The 17,203-nt window shown below is 34.2% G+C and overlaps 1 long non-coding RNA gene across 2 annotated transcripts; it reads right to left on the reverse strand.

The window, feature by feature from the left end:
- Nucleotides 1-8,183: 8,183 nt before the first annotated feature.
- Nucleotides 8,184-13,197, reverse strand: LOC148851363 (uncharacterized). Of its 2 annotated transcripts, XR_016098735.1 has the most exons (7): nt 12,839-13,197; nt 12,496-12,623; nt 12,355-12,420; nt 9,600-9,658; nt 8,797-9,521; nt 8,659-8,697; nt 8,184-8,540 (listed from the first exon to the last, which is right to left on the reverse strand). It is a non-coding gene; the product is annotated as an uncharacterized LOC148851363 (long non-coding RNA). The 2 variants fall into 2 exon arrangements; XR_016098734.1 differs by lacking the exon at nt 8,659-8,697 and having other exon boundaries at nt 9,388-9,521; nt 12,839-13,171.
- Between the last annotated feature and the right edge of the window lie 4,006 nt (nt 13,198-17,203).

The raw sequence follows: 17,203 nt of genomic DNA on the forward strand, positions 1-17,203 counted from the left end.
CTAACGTGCCTACTACATCCGGACCCGATGGAAAGTGGTGAAGTTTCAAGAGAGAGAAGATGAGAAGGAGAAGAAGCACGATAATGTCATAAGCTTTGATTCGGTGCTTTAAAAAGGATTCTGCTAGGAACCCTATTGGAGCATTCTGTCAAAGCAGGTTGCAAGTTGTAGCAGGATTTACCTTACAAATTAAAGGGATTCCACTTTGATTTGGTGCTTTAAAAGGGATTGACCTTACAAATCAATAGGGGTTGCCAAATCTGCCACTGCAACGGCGGTGGCGGAATAGGGGAAGTGAAAGAGAAGGGGAGAGAGAAAGAAAAAGGAGATAGATAGTGAGAAAGAGAGAACTGGAGGTAGGGAGACAAGAATGAGAGAGAAGTTACCAAATCCGCAACTGGAAAGAGAGAACCGCTGCCGTTTGAAGGAGCACTGTCGTTGGTTTTCCACTGCCTCAGATTAGTTTCCGGTTGGGTTGACTCTCTCGTTGTTCACTCTCTCTCTCTCTCTCTCTCTCTCTCTCTCTCTCTCTATATATATATATATATATATATATATATATATATATATATAGTGTGTGTGTGTGTGTGTGTGTGTGTGTGTGGAATGGGACCCTACTTTGGCACCGTTGCCTTCATGAAAACTTGGATTGTTTCTTCACACTTGGAGCTACCCAAAGGGATGGTGCTGAAGGGGGCAACATAGTTCTTGGGTTTTGATCATTCAACCCAGTGAGCAAACTAAGAATAGGCAGTCTGAGAACGACGCAAACGGGGGAAGAGAGGAAGAAGAAGAAGGAGGAGGAGGAGGAGGAGGAGGAGAGAGAGAGAGAGAGAGAGAGAGACCAGAGGTGGATGGGCTTGTAGCGGTAAGGCAGAGGGGGTTGCAGTGGAAAGTGGAGGACAAATTTGACATTTTGTTTCTTTCCGTTAGCATTTATTCACAATATTAGTAACAAAATCCACTAGTATTTTGTTTAATGCAAGATAAAATTTGAAATTAAAAAATGTCTTACAAGTGCCAATTTGTCTTATTACATATAATAAATCATAATAAAAATGAAAAATGTCTTATTACAAGTGCCAATTTGTCTCAATCACTTCATCCATGTATGTTTTTACTCCTTACATATGCATCCGACCTGAAAAGAAAAATTAAATAAAAATTAATATATTATATGGTACATTTCATTTAAACATGACTTTTAGAATATATTATATGATGCATTTCATTTAAATAGATTGTATCCATCAACCCATGTGAAAGTGTAATTTCATTCACTTGATATATAGAAGTTTCCTTGTCTAAAGTGACCCGCCAAAAGTTAATAACATTATACAAAAACATTCCCAAGGCAACAATGTAAGAAGATGTATGGCCTCATTGTAAAAAAAAACGATATAAAATATGAATTTATAAATACAATTTTCAAAGGAAAGATATTTTAGAGATGATCAAATGCATATTTAAATTGTAGGAACTTAAAGATATGCAGATCCAATTTACATCAAGATTTGTAGATTCAAATCAGATGCAATTTACATCAAGATATGCAGCCAAAAAAACAATCTAGTAGATGTGGAGCCTACAAATTTCTGAAGTTTAATTGGATTTTGTTGATCTTATGTGGATCATTAATTCTACAATTTCAGAACATAAATTACAGTTGAATAGGCTGAGTCAAAGGCCAGGAAACAAAAGGAAAATCTCCTTTCAAGTGGTCTGAAAACACCATTTTCTGAACTATTTTTACAGTTAAAGTGGCTGAAGCTAAAGTTGATCAGATTTCTATATAACCTATCTAATGCACTGATGCAAATAGTTTAAGAGCTAGTAATGGACTATCCATTACTAGCTGAACCTATTCAAGCCATTAATTCAAAGAGTTTAAGAGCTGGTAAATCTTCTTGAATCTACATCATTCATTAATGTCTACTAGCATAACCTATCCTATGGCAAAATCTTTGATCAATTCTAAAATAACTATTTCTATTATCTACACCAATCTAATTAAAACATTGATGAGTTTATGCTCTAAAATGTTAGTAAAAGATTGAAATGATTGGAGGAATGTGAACAAAAATATAGCTGCAACTATATCCATCAATTAGTAAACTTAGTTTCATGAGAATGTGGCCAGCTTACACTTAATTCACTGATATTATATAATTCAGTAAAATCCAAAAAGAATTATAAGATAAAAATCATTGCTGAGAGAAAAGTCCAAATGCTAATTAAAATTAAAAAAAAAAAAAGAAGAAAAAACTAAAGTGAATAATGAACACCGAGACACAAAGTTTTTCTAATCATCAAGTGACCAAGAAAGATGTAATTAACCCAAGAGAAACTAGTAAAATGAAATATGAAAGGAAGAAAAAATTAGCAATCAGGTAATTGTTGTGCCATCCTCCACTATAACCTAGAAGTTCCTAGGTCCAAGAGTAATTGCACACTCTCAATATGTCCATTCAGTGCTGCCATAGGAAGGGCAGGTCTATTAATTACCTTAGAGAGAGCACTGATGCAAAGAAAATGAAATGTGGAAAATTACCAACCAATCATTTGGGAAAAGAAGATAATTGAGGCATAGGAATAACGATGAGATGAATGTAGCATTGATCAAGTTCAAATTACCAACCACCAATTTGCATACCTTGGCACAGTTAATGCATGGAGCATCACACTGAATCCATGTTAAGTCACTCCCAGTATCCATGTCAAGAATCAAGGTAATAAGGTTTTGGAGGGATGCCAACATAAATAGATGGTGCATAATACAATCTGCAGAGCATAAAAGATGAAATGCGGCATGAGATGACATGACACTATCATATTAATTGCAAAATGGAAAAAGTATAAACAAGGACACAAATACACATTAAATCGATCTGTAAGACATAGATGTTGACAGATAAATTGATTAGTGTCTGTATTGTATATAAATCTAGTACCTTTGAATAAACCAACCCTTATGGATTGTCAACAGGTCGCTCTCCCATTGGTAAATGCCAATGGGCCTAACTCTAAAGCAGGAACTAAAAAATCTAAGCTGGGATCAAAATGATCAATTAATTGAGTGCTTCAGGTCAAAGAAATAATTTTGAAAAGTCAGCTATTTATGAAAACTCATGACACCTATCTTAGTGCCCTACTGTTGAAACATGGAGGTCGGAAGAGCACTTGCAACTGTGTCGTTGAAAAATGTAAGCAAAAGCTAAGTATGTGGAAGATTGATTGTCTATCACATGCAGGAAGAGAGGTTCTTATTAAATCAACACTTACTTCTATGGCTTCAAATCCCCTCTCTCATTCAAAGCGATCAGGCTCATATCTATCTCCAAGGGTGGCGTAAATTCACAAAGCCAAAATCAGTGGTGGTCTTGGGATTCATATTCTCTTGAAAAACCATGTGGCATCCATGAAGCTAACTTGGAGGTTTTTTATTGAACAAGATAGACTTTGGGCCAAACACCTGAAGCTAAAGTATTTGAACTCTGGTGAATCCTTCTCGAGTATTAAGCCTAAGGGCTCATCCTTCCACATCTAGTGGTGTTTACTTAACTCGAGGGAGGACTCAAGTAAGGGAACACGGATGTTGATCTCAAACATCTTCAATGATCCGTGGGTCCCAAACTTTATACTTAACATCGATAATTCTCGGTCCAATGGTAAAGCTGCAGATCTCATTAACTTTGACTCAGGTAAGTGGAGATCAGATTTGATTTGCTCGAAGTTTGATTCTATTATTGCTTAAAGCATTCTTAATATTGAGATTCCATCTAATCCTCTAGCCCACCAGCATAAGATTGTCTGGACTTTCACTCCCAATGGTTGCTTCTCTAGTTCTTAAACATATAGGTGAATGTATCTTTGGTATTTTATTTTGATTCAGAGTAAAAAATCACTTGACCTTAGATATCAAGAAATATCAATTATAAAAATTATACCATCCCAATCAAATTCAAGTTGAGCGAAAACACATGATACCAGAAAAACTTACGACTAATCAACCAACATCAATCATTAAAGTAAGTGATAACTAATAAACCAACATCATTAAAGTGGTAGGTGAGTTTTCATCAAAATTTAAAAGGGGGAGGGGGCTTGATTGGTCAAAAACATCCCAATGTCATGTCTTTTCGGCATCATTAGAGATTAACCCAAATGTTTAAATATCTTAATATATTTGTCAATCCCATATTTTTATTGGAATTATGTAGATGACTCCATATAACTGAGATAAGGCTTGAATGATGATAAGATGATATTTCTAGTGGCTTTCATGGTCTTTTCTGTTGTAACATCTTTTTGGATATATGTGTGTGTGTGCAATATATTACCAAGACTTTCTTGTTTGTGGACACATTCACTACTAACCATAATGTGATTTTAGATTCCACCCACATGCTTCCTAAGGACCCCACTTTCAGGGAAGGTACTCGATAAAGTGGTTGTTTGATTCGCAAGACCATCCAAAGATTTGAATATAAATCCTCTAAGAGGAATCTCTCAGAATCCAGAGATATATATCTATATCAACATATATGGGGCCTGTTTGGCATGTCTTTTTGCACGGTCTTTTGACTGTTAATTTACAAGCCGAGCAGACCGATTTTTTGTCTATTTTCGTTTAGTTCGTGGAATATCTAGCCATCAAAAGCTAAAGCGTTGAAAAGAAACGAAAAGCCCATTTTGGACTGAATTCAGGAAGCTCCAAATGAAATTTTTTGTGTTTTTTCCATATTGTTCTCGTACGGAAAGATGAACATAAAGACGTACATCTATCAAACGTACTTTGAACTGCTCAAATCTTTATACAAAAACTCAATACATCTTTTGACTGTTAAAACTACCAAAAGATCTTTCCAAATTGATATTAATTAAAAGAGATAATCAGGTGGTATTTATCAAAATTCATGAGGTGCTCTGATTTGATTTTAGCTGCGAAAGGGATCGAACCCGGAGAATGTGTTATGTTATTGATAGTTGTGTTTTTTTTTTTTTTTTAATTAATACATTGACATCCATGGTCCAATCTTTTCCAGATAAAATGATTATAACTACTCATCTTCCCTCACCGTCGGTATTCCTTCAGTTGTCAAATGCGTGGGTCGATGGGAAAGTTTAATTTTTGTCGATCGTCTTGCCATACATAGTTTTAATCAGGTGGAGTTGAAAAATTGACCCTTTTCAGTTTTCAATATGCTTAATTTCATGCTTTCAGATCCACCCCACTAGCTCCCAAGTGCAGAACTAAGTATATGGGCTTGGAATGAAGACATGATTGCTTTGGGGGGAGTGGGTGGACTATGGGCACCAAATTTAAAAACCCATCTCGGTAACAATAAGCTGTAAGCCAATTAACAAGCAAGGCCACCATTTAGCAACTATCTCTTGTTTCATTTTGTCATCAGATGTATGCATGGTTGAATTTGAAAAGACTAATCAGCACAAAATGCGATGCCCTAAATAACAAAGTTTCACGTTGAGTGCGGAATTCATCATCCTCGTCACCTTTTGTCGTCGTTCCTCAATCCTCTAACGTGTCAAATGGCAATGCTGCTTTTATCTTAACGTGGATCACTTGGAAAGGATCCAATACTTGAATGAATTCAGTTTTTATCCTACAATAAGAGCATTGTCTACGTGTAGAGGTGTCAATTGTACGTCCAAGTCCATTACAAATGGATCAGCTACAATCCAATCCAATAAATATTTTACATCATTTTGGATCGGTTCAATTCAATGTTTAGACTGTCAAATCTGTTCAAATTTATTTTAATTTAAATTGGCTTTAACCTAAACTTGGTCTATTGATACCTATATTCTTATCTTATATTAATGGACCAGATATTGACTTAATTCAGCTTAATCCGATATAAATTTATTACAGATGGACCAAGTCCGATCCAATCTAATAAATATTTTGGATTGGGTCCAATTCAATATATCTTGTTCGTTCATCCAATCCATCCAAATTGATTTTGGACTGGACAAGGTCTAATCCAAAACCGGTCCATTGACACCCTTATCTGCTTGAAAGCTCCTCGTATTTTTTTTTAAATTATTTCATTAATATACAATATTCATTTATGACATTTGAGTAAGAACCATTTACATTCTCTATGTTGGGTGAAAACAGAGGTGAGCAAATGGTTAGGTTTTACCTAGTTTCTTATAGGGTAGGGTCTAGTTCCAAATTTTTGGAACTAATTCCCATCCAGAGTGGTTCTAAGGTCTAGGGTTTATCCTACCTAAACCAGTCTTAATGGCCTTGGTGGAATCGGCCTTGGAACTGAACTTGCCTTGAAATAAACCCCACAATATTTTAAAAAAATGTGAAAATTTGAACCCAAGCACTCATGGTTATAAAAGCCATAATCTCACTTGACAATTGAGTTACTCTAGTGATTGATAATCTATTTTCATTTTAATATTTGGATGTGTATATATAATAAATAATGTAAAAGGTAATGTTTACAAAACTTAAATTATAACGATAAATTTTAAACCATATATTAATATACTATAATAATTTACATATTAAATTATTCAATTTAATTAATAAAGATAATATAATTTTTAAAATATATTATCATTATTGAAAATCAAATTTTTAAATTTGAAAAAAGAGAGAGTAAAGAAAGAACAGGTTCCATGAATAGACCTTAAAACCGACCTTGAAACTGACTTTTACAAAATAGGTTCTAGTTTTAAAAACCTGAAACTGACCCCTACTGGATATTCCAGGTTCTGCCATAAAATCAAAATGAACCAATATATACTCATCCCTAGGTGCAAATTAATTAATTAGAACTTAAAAAAGAGAGATATATTATGAAAACCAATTGATAAACTTCATTAACATCACCATCAAGATTAATTGAATCATGTCAAGGGGACCGGCCAGCTGATTGAACAAGGACCAGTATTCCTGGTTTTAATTTTTAAGTAGGAAGAAATATTCACATCTACCTCCATGTAATACACAACACGGAGGCCCGATATCAAACAAAGGTGAGTAATATTAATAACTCTGTGTGCAAGTAGCATGGATTTTAAAATCGACCCGCAGACCGAATTAGTATGGTTTTGGTTATCAGGTTGAATGGTTCGATTGTTCGAATCGAATGGTTGGCTTATTTTGATAAAAAGAATAAAAAAATAAAAAAAATAAAAAGCGGTCAAAACCGTTTGAATGGTTCGAATGGTTAACTGTACAGGTAAACGGTTTGCCTATCAAAATCAACCGTTTTTTAAGAAATCCCGATTTTGGAAAAAACGAAACTAGTCACCTGACTGGTTCCTGGTTGCCTATCAACAACATTGTTCTTGATAGAAATAATACTCAATTAAAAAATGATGAACTAATGTTGCCAAGTTAATAACTCTTTTCCTGATTTAATCTTGTTGCAGACTTCCAGTTACGCTAGTTCTATCATTTTGTTCCATCATGACATCAACTTAGCTCTTTACCCGTAATTCATTGGGCTCGGTTTAGAGTTATGTACGACTGTAAAATCTTATATTTTGTATTATTTTATATATATTTATATTGTACATATTTATATTTATATTTCTTTTAAATCCAGTCATAGACTGTATTTGGTTATAGTGCAATTTTATTTGTACTAATACAAATGCATGAAAGTGCAAATGAAAAAAATGTAGATTTTTATTTAATTTTGTTTTGTGTTTTACTTTATTCTGTTCCCACTACAAGAAAATTGGTCTAGGCTGCCGGCTTAAGTCTTAAAACCGCTGGCTTTGATCTAAGTTGGCGGTCTTCAGTCCGCCCCCTAAACCTCTGTCATCTTAGGTCAAGACCGCCGGGTTAGACAAAAAAGACCACCACCCTTGAAGGCCGGTCCAAAATGGCTCAATTAACTCTAAAGCGGTGGTACATCAGAACCGCCGGCTTAGCATTAACAAAAGTGGCGGTTTTGACCGCCGGCTTAGGTCAATCAAAATTCTACCTTCCTTCCGGCTTGGGTTCTATTTGATCGCCGCCTTACAGCTCACTTATGGCTAAGCCGACAGTTGCATGACTGCCGGCTTTGATTTTTTTTAATTTTTATTATTAGCTTAATTCCATGACAAATCTCAATTTAATACCTGTTTAATGCAAATCTCATGACAATTGATACTATGATACATAAAAAAATTAAAATAAAAAAATGCAATTAAAACAAAAATCTATTAATTGAATTATTTATTATTATAATATCCAAAACAAATTGTTCAAATACAATGTCCAATTGATGTTTAAAAGTACCAAGGAATTAAAAAATAGATCCAACTTCCAACAATGGTTCCCAGCTAGTTCCATCAGCAACAATGGTTCCCGGCTATAACGTTTTCATCACATAGGGGCTCATCATGTAGAACAAAAGCAACAACATGCTGCCCAGAGATTTTGCCTTTTCTTTTCCCCTTTTCATTTAGAGGATCAGGTGGGTGGCAGTTACCAAGTCATCATTGATCTTGTACATTGCTGGTTCATCTGCTTCCCCAACTTTGTGGTGATTGACATTGACAGCCTGTAAACAAAAAGAATTATCTAATGTTCTATAAAACTGACTTAATTAAAATCAAAATATTTATAAGCACTTGAAATTTTAAAACAATTTTGGCCCCAACAACCATAAAATGTCTGACCTATAGTCTTTACTTTCGACAGTTTTTTCTTGTCAGCATCTAATGAAACCAACTAAATAAGTGAGTAAAACTAAAGAGCATTAATTAGGTGAAAAAGAGAAACAAAAAATCCAAAATTGGAGGGCCCCATGCCCATACCTTTTCTTTGCTTCCACAAAAATTGGATTGACTTATCCTCAGTCCCCAACTTCCAACTGAAGTAGTAATCAGCTTGGATGCATGGCTTTGGTATTTGTCCACTCCATAAGCATTTATTTGGTATGCTCATAATTGTTTTCAAAATCATAACTTTGTTTATAAAGTTCATGAACCCATTTGTTATAGAGGACTGAAACTAGAAAAAAGTTGAATCTTCCATATTTTCTTCTGAGGAGGAAATGAACAAGAACTACTAGATAAGGACCTTAGACTTGGCAGAATTACCAGCATAGCAACCACAAGTATAATTGAAAAGCAAGACCAACGTTGCACTAGTGATACTCACAATATTTGTTTATATTAAATAACATATGGATTATGGAAACAAACATATGGACAACTGGGATTTGTCTGGATCAATACATTAACTTGTCTCTGAATGAGTAGAAGTCTGACACAGACATATAAGAAATTTGAATAACCTTGGTGCTGGGGTTTTAAATCACATTATACACAATTGAGAACCCATCTCCATAAAACTAGAAAATGCAACCAAGTTTACCAACATTCTCATGTTAAAATAGAAAAGACCTGCTAAACTTTTTGCTTTCTTGTGATCACCCTCAAGTTTACCAACATTCTCATGCAATGCAACATATGCAGCAGCACACAGGACGTCTATTTGCCTCATTCCACCACCAAGGGTTTTCCCTGAGCCTCTTAGCCTGAAAAGGAGATGTAGCATGAGTATCCATTTCTACAAAGGAAAGGCACTACTGTTATTGCAAGTAGTTCACCAATACCTTAGAAACAAAGCTCTTTGGACATCAATTGGCGCACCCAAACCTTTAGACAGACAGACCTGGTATACATGTTCAATCAAGAGATAAAGATGCAGAAATCAAGTCATTTTATAATATAGTGGGGGAAAATGAACCATTAAACAAAAGAACCAACATAACCTTTCTTTTAGCTTTGTGCTAGCGACATGAGGAAAGACTATAATAAAGGGGAAAAAAGAAAGAAAATCAATGCATGCGACAATACATTAACTATTTTCTACACTAAAAGTGGCTCCTCTTACCAGCTTATGACTACCTCAAGTACAAATGTGAAGGAAAAAAATCTTTTTGCTTTAGAGGCAAATGCACTCTTGAGTCTGCCAAGCATCTTCTAATGAAACCAACTAAATAAGTGAGTAAAATTAAAGAGAAAGTAGATGAGGCTGAACCAATTAGTGAAAAGGTTGGATATTCAAACATTGAAAATTGTGGCAGTCCAGATCAATCATACCCACTTGGGATTTCCTACCCACAAGGGTACTATCCACACCTACCCACACATTACTATAGCTGCACATTGATAACACCACAGATATTTATTATATGCTAATATTCACGAGGAGATGTTCCCAACATACAGCTGTAGTATCCTATGGGTAGGAGATCTGAATTGAATCACACCTTGCCTTAGGGAGTGATTGTATTCAGTTTCCTAATAAAAATTAATGAAACTGAATGTTTTCAGTAACCCTTTCAGATATTCTTAATTTTTTAAAATAAAAAGCCACAAAATTCTCAAGGGGTTGAGAACCAAAAGAGAACAAGCTGATGTGGAAATAATGGACTTACAGAGCTCAAGACAAGCTTAAACTTTTAAATGCGGATTTGTGGCTTTGAGTTGCATCAAATGATCAATATGTAGTGTACAGATTCATGGTCCAATTGCATTCAACCAGCAACCCTCATGGATGAATCAATTTCTAAACCACACGTTGAAGGGTCCCATGCCCAGACCTTTTCTTTGCTTCCACCAAAATTGGATCGACTTATCCTCAGTCCCCCCAACTTCCAATTGAACTAGTAATCAGCTTGGGTGGCTTTGGTATTTGTCCACTCCATAAATCAGTTAGGTTTTCCCTAGCTCAGTTTTGTGCGGGCAAAGAACTCTAGCTAGGTAAAAGGGTAGCTCAAATGTGCCCCTTTCATGAGAGAAAGGGCACAGAGCTTTGACCCGTACACACATTGTCATCTCATTATCTATTTGTCTACCATCTTATCAATGGAGCTCCACTTGGATGGTCATGCCCATCTGATGAGACCACTGGTGCTCAGTCACTGCATGCTCTACAATTTAGACAGATTGGCATTTTGGGTTACTGGATCTTTATGATCTCAGGCTATGTGAATGAAGTTAATGGGCTTTCTGATATCTCAGCCATTCCAAGTGTAGAGGTGAGAGGTTGAATCATGCATTAAACCCCTTCATCCAAGAGATTCTGTCTTAAAGAAAACATTTGTGATATCTGTTTAGGTTTATTATTCTTTTGAGCCCAGACAAAAAGTCTCGTAATTCAAACAACCTCAACATATATAAACACACTGACATATGATCACTTTAACCACCTCGGCTGAATTAAAAGTAGAATAAAATAATTAGAGTAATAACTAATTGTTGGATGTTTATGGGGGACAAAATCAATTTCCAAATAACTCAACAATCATTAAGGTGGATTGAGAGATGGACCCCCAACATGAAAGGATCATAGGAGATTAAGAGATACTCATAAAATTAACAAAAACAAACAAACAAACAATTGGGCTTCTAAATCCAAGATTTGGGCTAAATGAATAAAATTAACCACTCAAATTTCTATATAAAAATACAGGTATGGAAAGAATTTAGAGCCCCATTAACTCAAACTAAGGTGTTTATGGTGCTTTTGTAGCTCTTGGTAATCTAAGGTGCCATTTGATAACAGCTGAATTTGCAGAACTGAAAATTTTATTACCCTGCCATCTAGTCATTAAAATAATTAAATAATAAAATTTTCAACCTCAGCTTCAGCCAGTAAGGAGCCCACAACCTCCTTGAAAAGTTATTTGCTAAAAGACAAAGTAATTTTCGGTTGATATCAAAATTTATTAAACATTCCAACTTGAGAATATACCATTTATTCAAAGTTTAAATTCCCCAACATTAAACGACCTGTTTTGTATTGGTAGCCCACCCAAGATAAATTTTGTGTTGTATGAGAATATACCATATTCATTTATGAAAATGTCTAAAAGTTGCATCATAACCCTTTTAATGAGCCAATAAACCCTCTCATACATTATTGGCCAAAATAAAATGCAAAACAATTAAAAGAAAGAAAGAAAAAAAGAAAAGAAAAGAAATTTGGAGAAGAACACGAAAGCAGTTGACCAACCAACTTTTCACTTCCATTAAATAGAAGAATTAAATTAACTCTAGTATAATCATATGTAACATGTTCCTGCAAACCTTTAGTCATACTACTAATGTGGGGAGCTCTACGGTAATGCACTATACAAACTAAAAGTGTTGAGTTTCAATATAAGTTTTTTCTAAACTTTATCGTGCAATTGGGTGAGATGTGATAATAATAGTTGAGTAGTGCACATTTTCTACTCAATTTTTACCCATTAGATAAAGGTGCCTTGGAGTAAAATATAAAATAGATTTGCATTGACCAGAAAAAAAAAAAAAAAAAAAAAATTGCAAGGAAGTAAATATAGCAAGGATCAATTTGCTCACCAGTGCAGCGAGCTTTGTTGCCAAACACTTTCTAGCTCTCTCTACAAACTCCGTTGCTTCATCATACTGGAATAAGAAAGCAAAGAAACAATGAATAAATGCTGTAAACATCTCATCAAAAGTTATAAGATAAATGATTACCTTTCTTCAACGAACTAACAGAACAACCCTGAAGAAAGTACCATTGCTACTTTCATCACCAATAGCAGTAGTGTTCCCTAAAATCCGAAGCTTGGTTTCATCACCATCGTCCAAACGAGAAACATCTTCTGAAATAATCAAAGTATGCCCTAATCAATTTCTTATGGAAAAGGAAGAAAAAAATAAAGAATGAAAAAGATTGAAAAAAAAAGAAAAAAAATAGGATATCAAAAGGTTTTTCGCACATATTTTATTATCTCCATTTAAAAGAATGAAAAAAAATATATATTAAGTAGCATCTACATCCATAACCCTTCGGCCTCCTATTTAGAATCCCTTTTACCTTCGACCTCCTATCCAAAGCTATATTTCACCCTTTGTTTGATTGGGAGAAAAACCCTAACCCACTATCGATCCCTAAAATAATCAAAGGGTTATTATCTTCGTGGAGATCTACAAATCGCCGGTATGCCTTCTTCTCAAGCTTTTCAGAGTCACACAATGTTGGTGTTCCCGTCTCAATCTCTATTATGTCTTCTTCTCTTGGAGATCTCCCAATCTCTGCCAACCTTATGTCTTCGTCATGTTTTGCGAGAAAGGAAGTGTTTTCCGTCAAAGTTCCTGTTGTATTGTCGAAACGAGGGAGGTTTAGGAGTGTTTTTGGCTTTCCAGTGTTTTCCCTTCATCTCTCTCTCTCATTATATATTCCACCGGCTTGTTAATCAATTTAAATCGGTTCAAATCCGGTTTAAAGCTTTAACCGTCGTGCCAATTCGAAAAAACCGCCGCGCCAAATCCCAAATTCGGTTTATTTGGCGGTCTTAAAAGGGCCGCCGCCTTATTTCTCAATATAGTAGCGGTCTTCAGAACGTTTTTCTTGTATTGTTCGTGTCTCAATTTAATTCACTTGTACTACAAGATAAGATAAAATTTAAAACAAAAATCAGTCAGAATTGCACTGCCATAATTTTGCATCAATGCACATTTATTTACATTGCAACCAAATATAGGCTAAATGTTTGGATCAACACTATCCCACTCAGACGAGATATTTTATCCAATCCAATGGATATTAATTATTCTGAGAAATTTGTATATCAAGTTCATTAATTGGACATAAACATTTAGACTCAATTTGAAAAAATTACAAATACAAAAATGTATGTAGAGTGTAAAACCTTGTATTTTTATTATTTTGTATATATTTGTATAATTCTATTTATACTCTTTTCAAACCGAGCATTAGGCTCAATTTAGAAAGAATATAAACACAAATATGCATGTAAGTGCAAATACAAGTATATGTGTACAATGCAAATTTGTACTGTATATATTTGTATTTATACTCTTTCCAAACTGAGCTGTGACGACAAACTTAAAATTGAAACCTCTCAAAATCATTAGTTAAAAACTTAAAATTGAAATCCTAGTATAAATAAACCTTTTTTTTTTCATTTTTTGTTCTTTTCTGTTTTTTCGTCACTAAGGTGAAACTAAAATCACCATTTTACCCCCTTGTGCGTAATCTTTTATATATCCTATTGTATATCAAAGGCTCAATTTAAAAAAAAGTACAAATATAAATATATATTAGGTCCAATCTTGTCCCCTTATTGTGCTGAATTAAATTTCAGCACACAAGATATATGAATGACCCTATATGCTCACATAATATACCTGTGCTCTTAAGGCGTAGCCTATGCCTATCTAATAAAAGTTGACACGTTCTAACCCCCCTGTTAGATGTTACCATGAGATTGAGATGTATCATACATGTGTGATATTAAATCAAGTTGAGAGGTTGTTGGAATGTATATTATTGACAGGTGATCCGGACTCAACTAATAACAGTACTCTGTAGTTCATGAAGCAGAAAATGCAAATATTAGGCATAAACATGGGGATTAAGCCTTTATTAAGGGGCCGGTGGGGATTGGGGACAGGGAGGATGCACGTGAGGTCCAGGTTTTCATTCATAGTGTAGAGCTATTGCTGAAACAACATTTGCTAGGACACCATCTGTAGCGCTTTACGTGATGAAACAATGTACGTATTCAAAGCGTTTGATTTATTAATAATGTGGCCCCATCAACTTGACATCTTAGTAGGGCCACAGCAATAAATCAAAGGTCTGCGTCTTCTGTTTTATGTCTCCGTTAGCACACTATGAATTGACACATGGACATAGGATAAGTACTTAGAACAGTTGCGTGGAATTAAACAAGAGAGAGAAAATTAAAGAGGAAGACGAAGGACAGGGTGGTGTTAGTGGATGTGAAGCATTATCCAATTGGCTTGAGACCTAGCTACTACGTACTGTACATGTCTAGAGACTGATGTAATCTTATATCCACGAAGGAATAAAAAGGAGATAAGAATCAGAGAAGTCGAAGGCGTAATTAAGCCACTATGAGAGTATATATATCCATCAACAAATCAACAAATAGATTCCCCAAAACAATCTTGCCGTGCCGTCCATAACATAACAAGAATAATATTATGCAAAATAATGACAAAATTATTCTTTTATTAGCTTGATAATGATGCAAAATAGAGAATGTCATTTTTACATTTCAACCCCATGTTTATTGTTTCCTCACTTTTGTCGAAGCATTTACCTATGGTTGGTTTGAAGGAAAAGGTAAAGAAAGGAAGGGAAAGACAGAAAAATTAATACAAGGGTGGTTGTAAAAGTTTTTCTACCGTTTCCTTCCTTTCAATTTCCTACATTTTCCTTCAAACTAAATAAAGTCTTAACTTTCTTGAGTTTTCTTGGTAAATGGGACAGTTGTAAACATTTCTTTTACTATATATCTTACCAACAGCCTTAAGGTTGAGCTTAGATCTACTATCCACAAGACGCTACCCATAGGCCATAGGGTTATAATTGGATCAGATTCATACATCTGAATCCAATTTATTACTGAAATTTCAAATCCAAATGTGATGGGTGTATGATATTTTGGATTTCATATGGATTTTGGATTTAATCCGGCTATTCCCTCTATTGCCATTAAATTAAGGAAAAATACACAAAATTAATTATTTTTAATATATATAATATAAATAAAATATTATATATATAACCATTATATTATACAAATAATCAAAATCAATTTCTTTATCAGATCGGATGGAGCCAATCCTATCATGGATGGAAGTAACATGGAAATTTTAGTAATTAGAGCTTCCAAAAGTCTATTGACAACCCCAACTACGTACCCACAAAAACACTGGATGTGTGCATCAAAAACATCTCTCGCTTATAATAACATACAAAACACTGCATGTGTGCATCAAAAACATCTCTCGCTAATAATAACATATAAGTATGAGATTTTTTTTATGGGCAAATCTATGATACCAAAAAAATATGATACGTATTGGAAGAACTTTAATCAATCAAAACCTACCCGTAAATTTTGATAAATACCATCTGATTGGTTAGCATAATAAAAAATACTTATAGAAGCATTTTTATCACCCTTATAAATTTGCTTATACACCATCATATATCTATGGCGGCATTTTTGTGACGTATTGTCTTATGCCGTTACAAACTATGTCGGTATAGGCTTTAGCCGCATATAGTTATAAACACCGCTATAAATATAATACCTACGGTGGCATTATATAAACGCCGCTATTGAATTACACATAACGGCATTTATGCATGCCACTATAGTCATCTTACTTGATATATCTGTGGAGTTGTTTTATAAACGCCACTATAGTACTGACAAATTGAACTTATATTGGCATTTATTTGATATATCCTATGATTTTTATTTCCCCTATATGTATATTTTATTTCCACTAAAATTATATTTGTAAATAAATTTTAAATAAAATTCCAAATTTATATGTATCTCAAATAGAATCCATATATTTAAATTTAAAAGTGCATTTACACAATATATATATATATATATATATATATATATAAATGTTGAATGAATTTTTCTAATACATATAGAACCAAAAAAAATATATAAAAAATTAATCAAGAAGTCTTCATCCATGAACACATCATGAAGGCCTTATAAATCGCAAAAGGGATCATATACATTAGTGGTGCCATTATGTGATCCGAAGTCCAAACACAGCTTCAGTGATGTATTAATTTGAACTGATTCTCATATCTATACCATTAATAAAAGAGCAAATAGCCCCATTTTCTGGATTTTTCATTAAACATTTAAACCCTTTATCTAAACAACATACAGCGGGCATACAAAAGGGTATATATATCTTTTACTCTCACTCCAAAAACTGTCCACTTATAACAGTTAAGAAACTACCCACTTATAATTATTTAAAAACTGTTCATAATATGTAAATAGTTTTGTCTTAGATATGCTGTCAGGTACAAATGCACGTACATATTTATTAATTCTAAAATATGTCCGAATACAATGACACATTACATTCACAAAAGAAATTAACTCAAAGAGAGATAACTTGGAACTTATAGTCTATAGAGGATTAGATCAGTTTCAAGTCTATTATTATTTTTTATTTCGATTGAGGGAATGTATGCAATTTGCAATTGGTAGGATTTCAAATGATTCCCACAAAAGTTTTAATACATCTCCCAGTGTAGGAGAAGGCAAATGGGCCTCTAAGGCAAGTCGGACTCAGAAGTTGCACCAAACAACCTGTACGTACGATGATGAATTCAAAAGGAAAGCCGCAAGTGCAGGTGGCT

Source organism: Nelumbo lutea, chromosome 5 (genome assembly GCF_056320005.1).
Source record: "Nelumbo lutea isolate HS-2025 chromosome 5, American lotus-T2T, whole genome shotgun sequence".
NCBI classification, from domain to species: Eukaryota; Viridiplantae; Streptophyta; class Magnoliopsida; order Proteales; family Nelumbonaceae; genus Nelumbo; species Nelumbo lutea.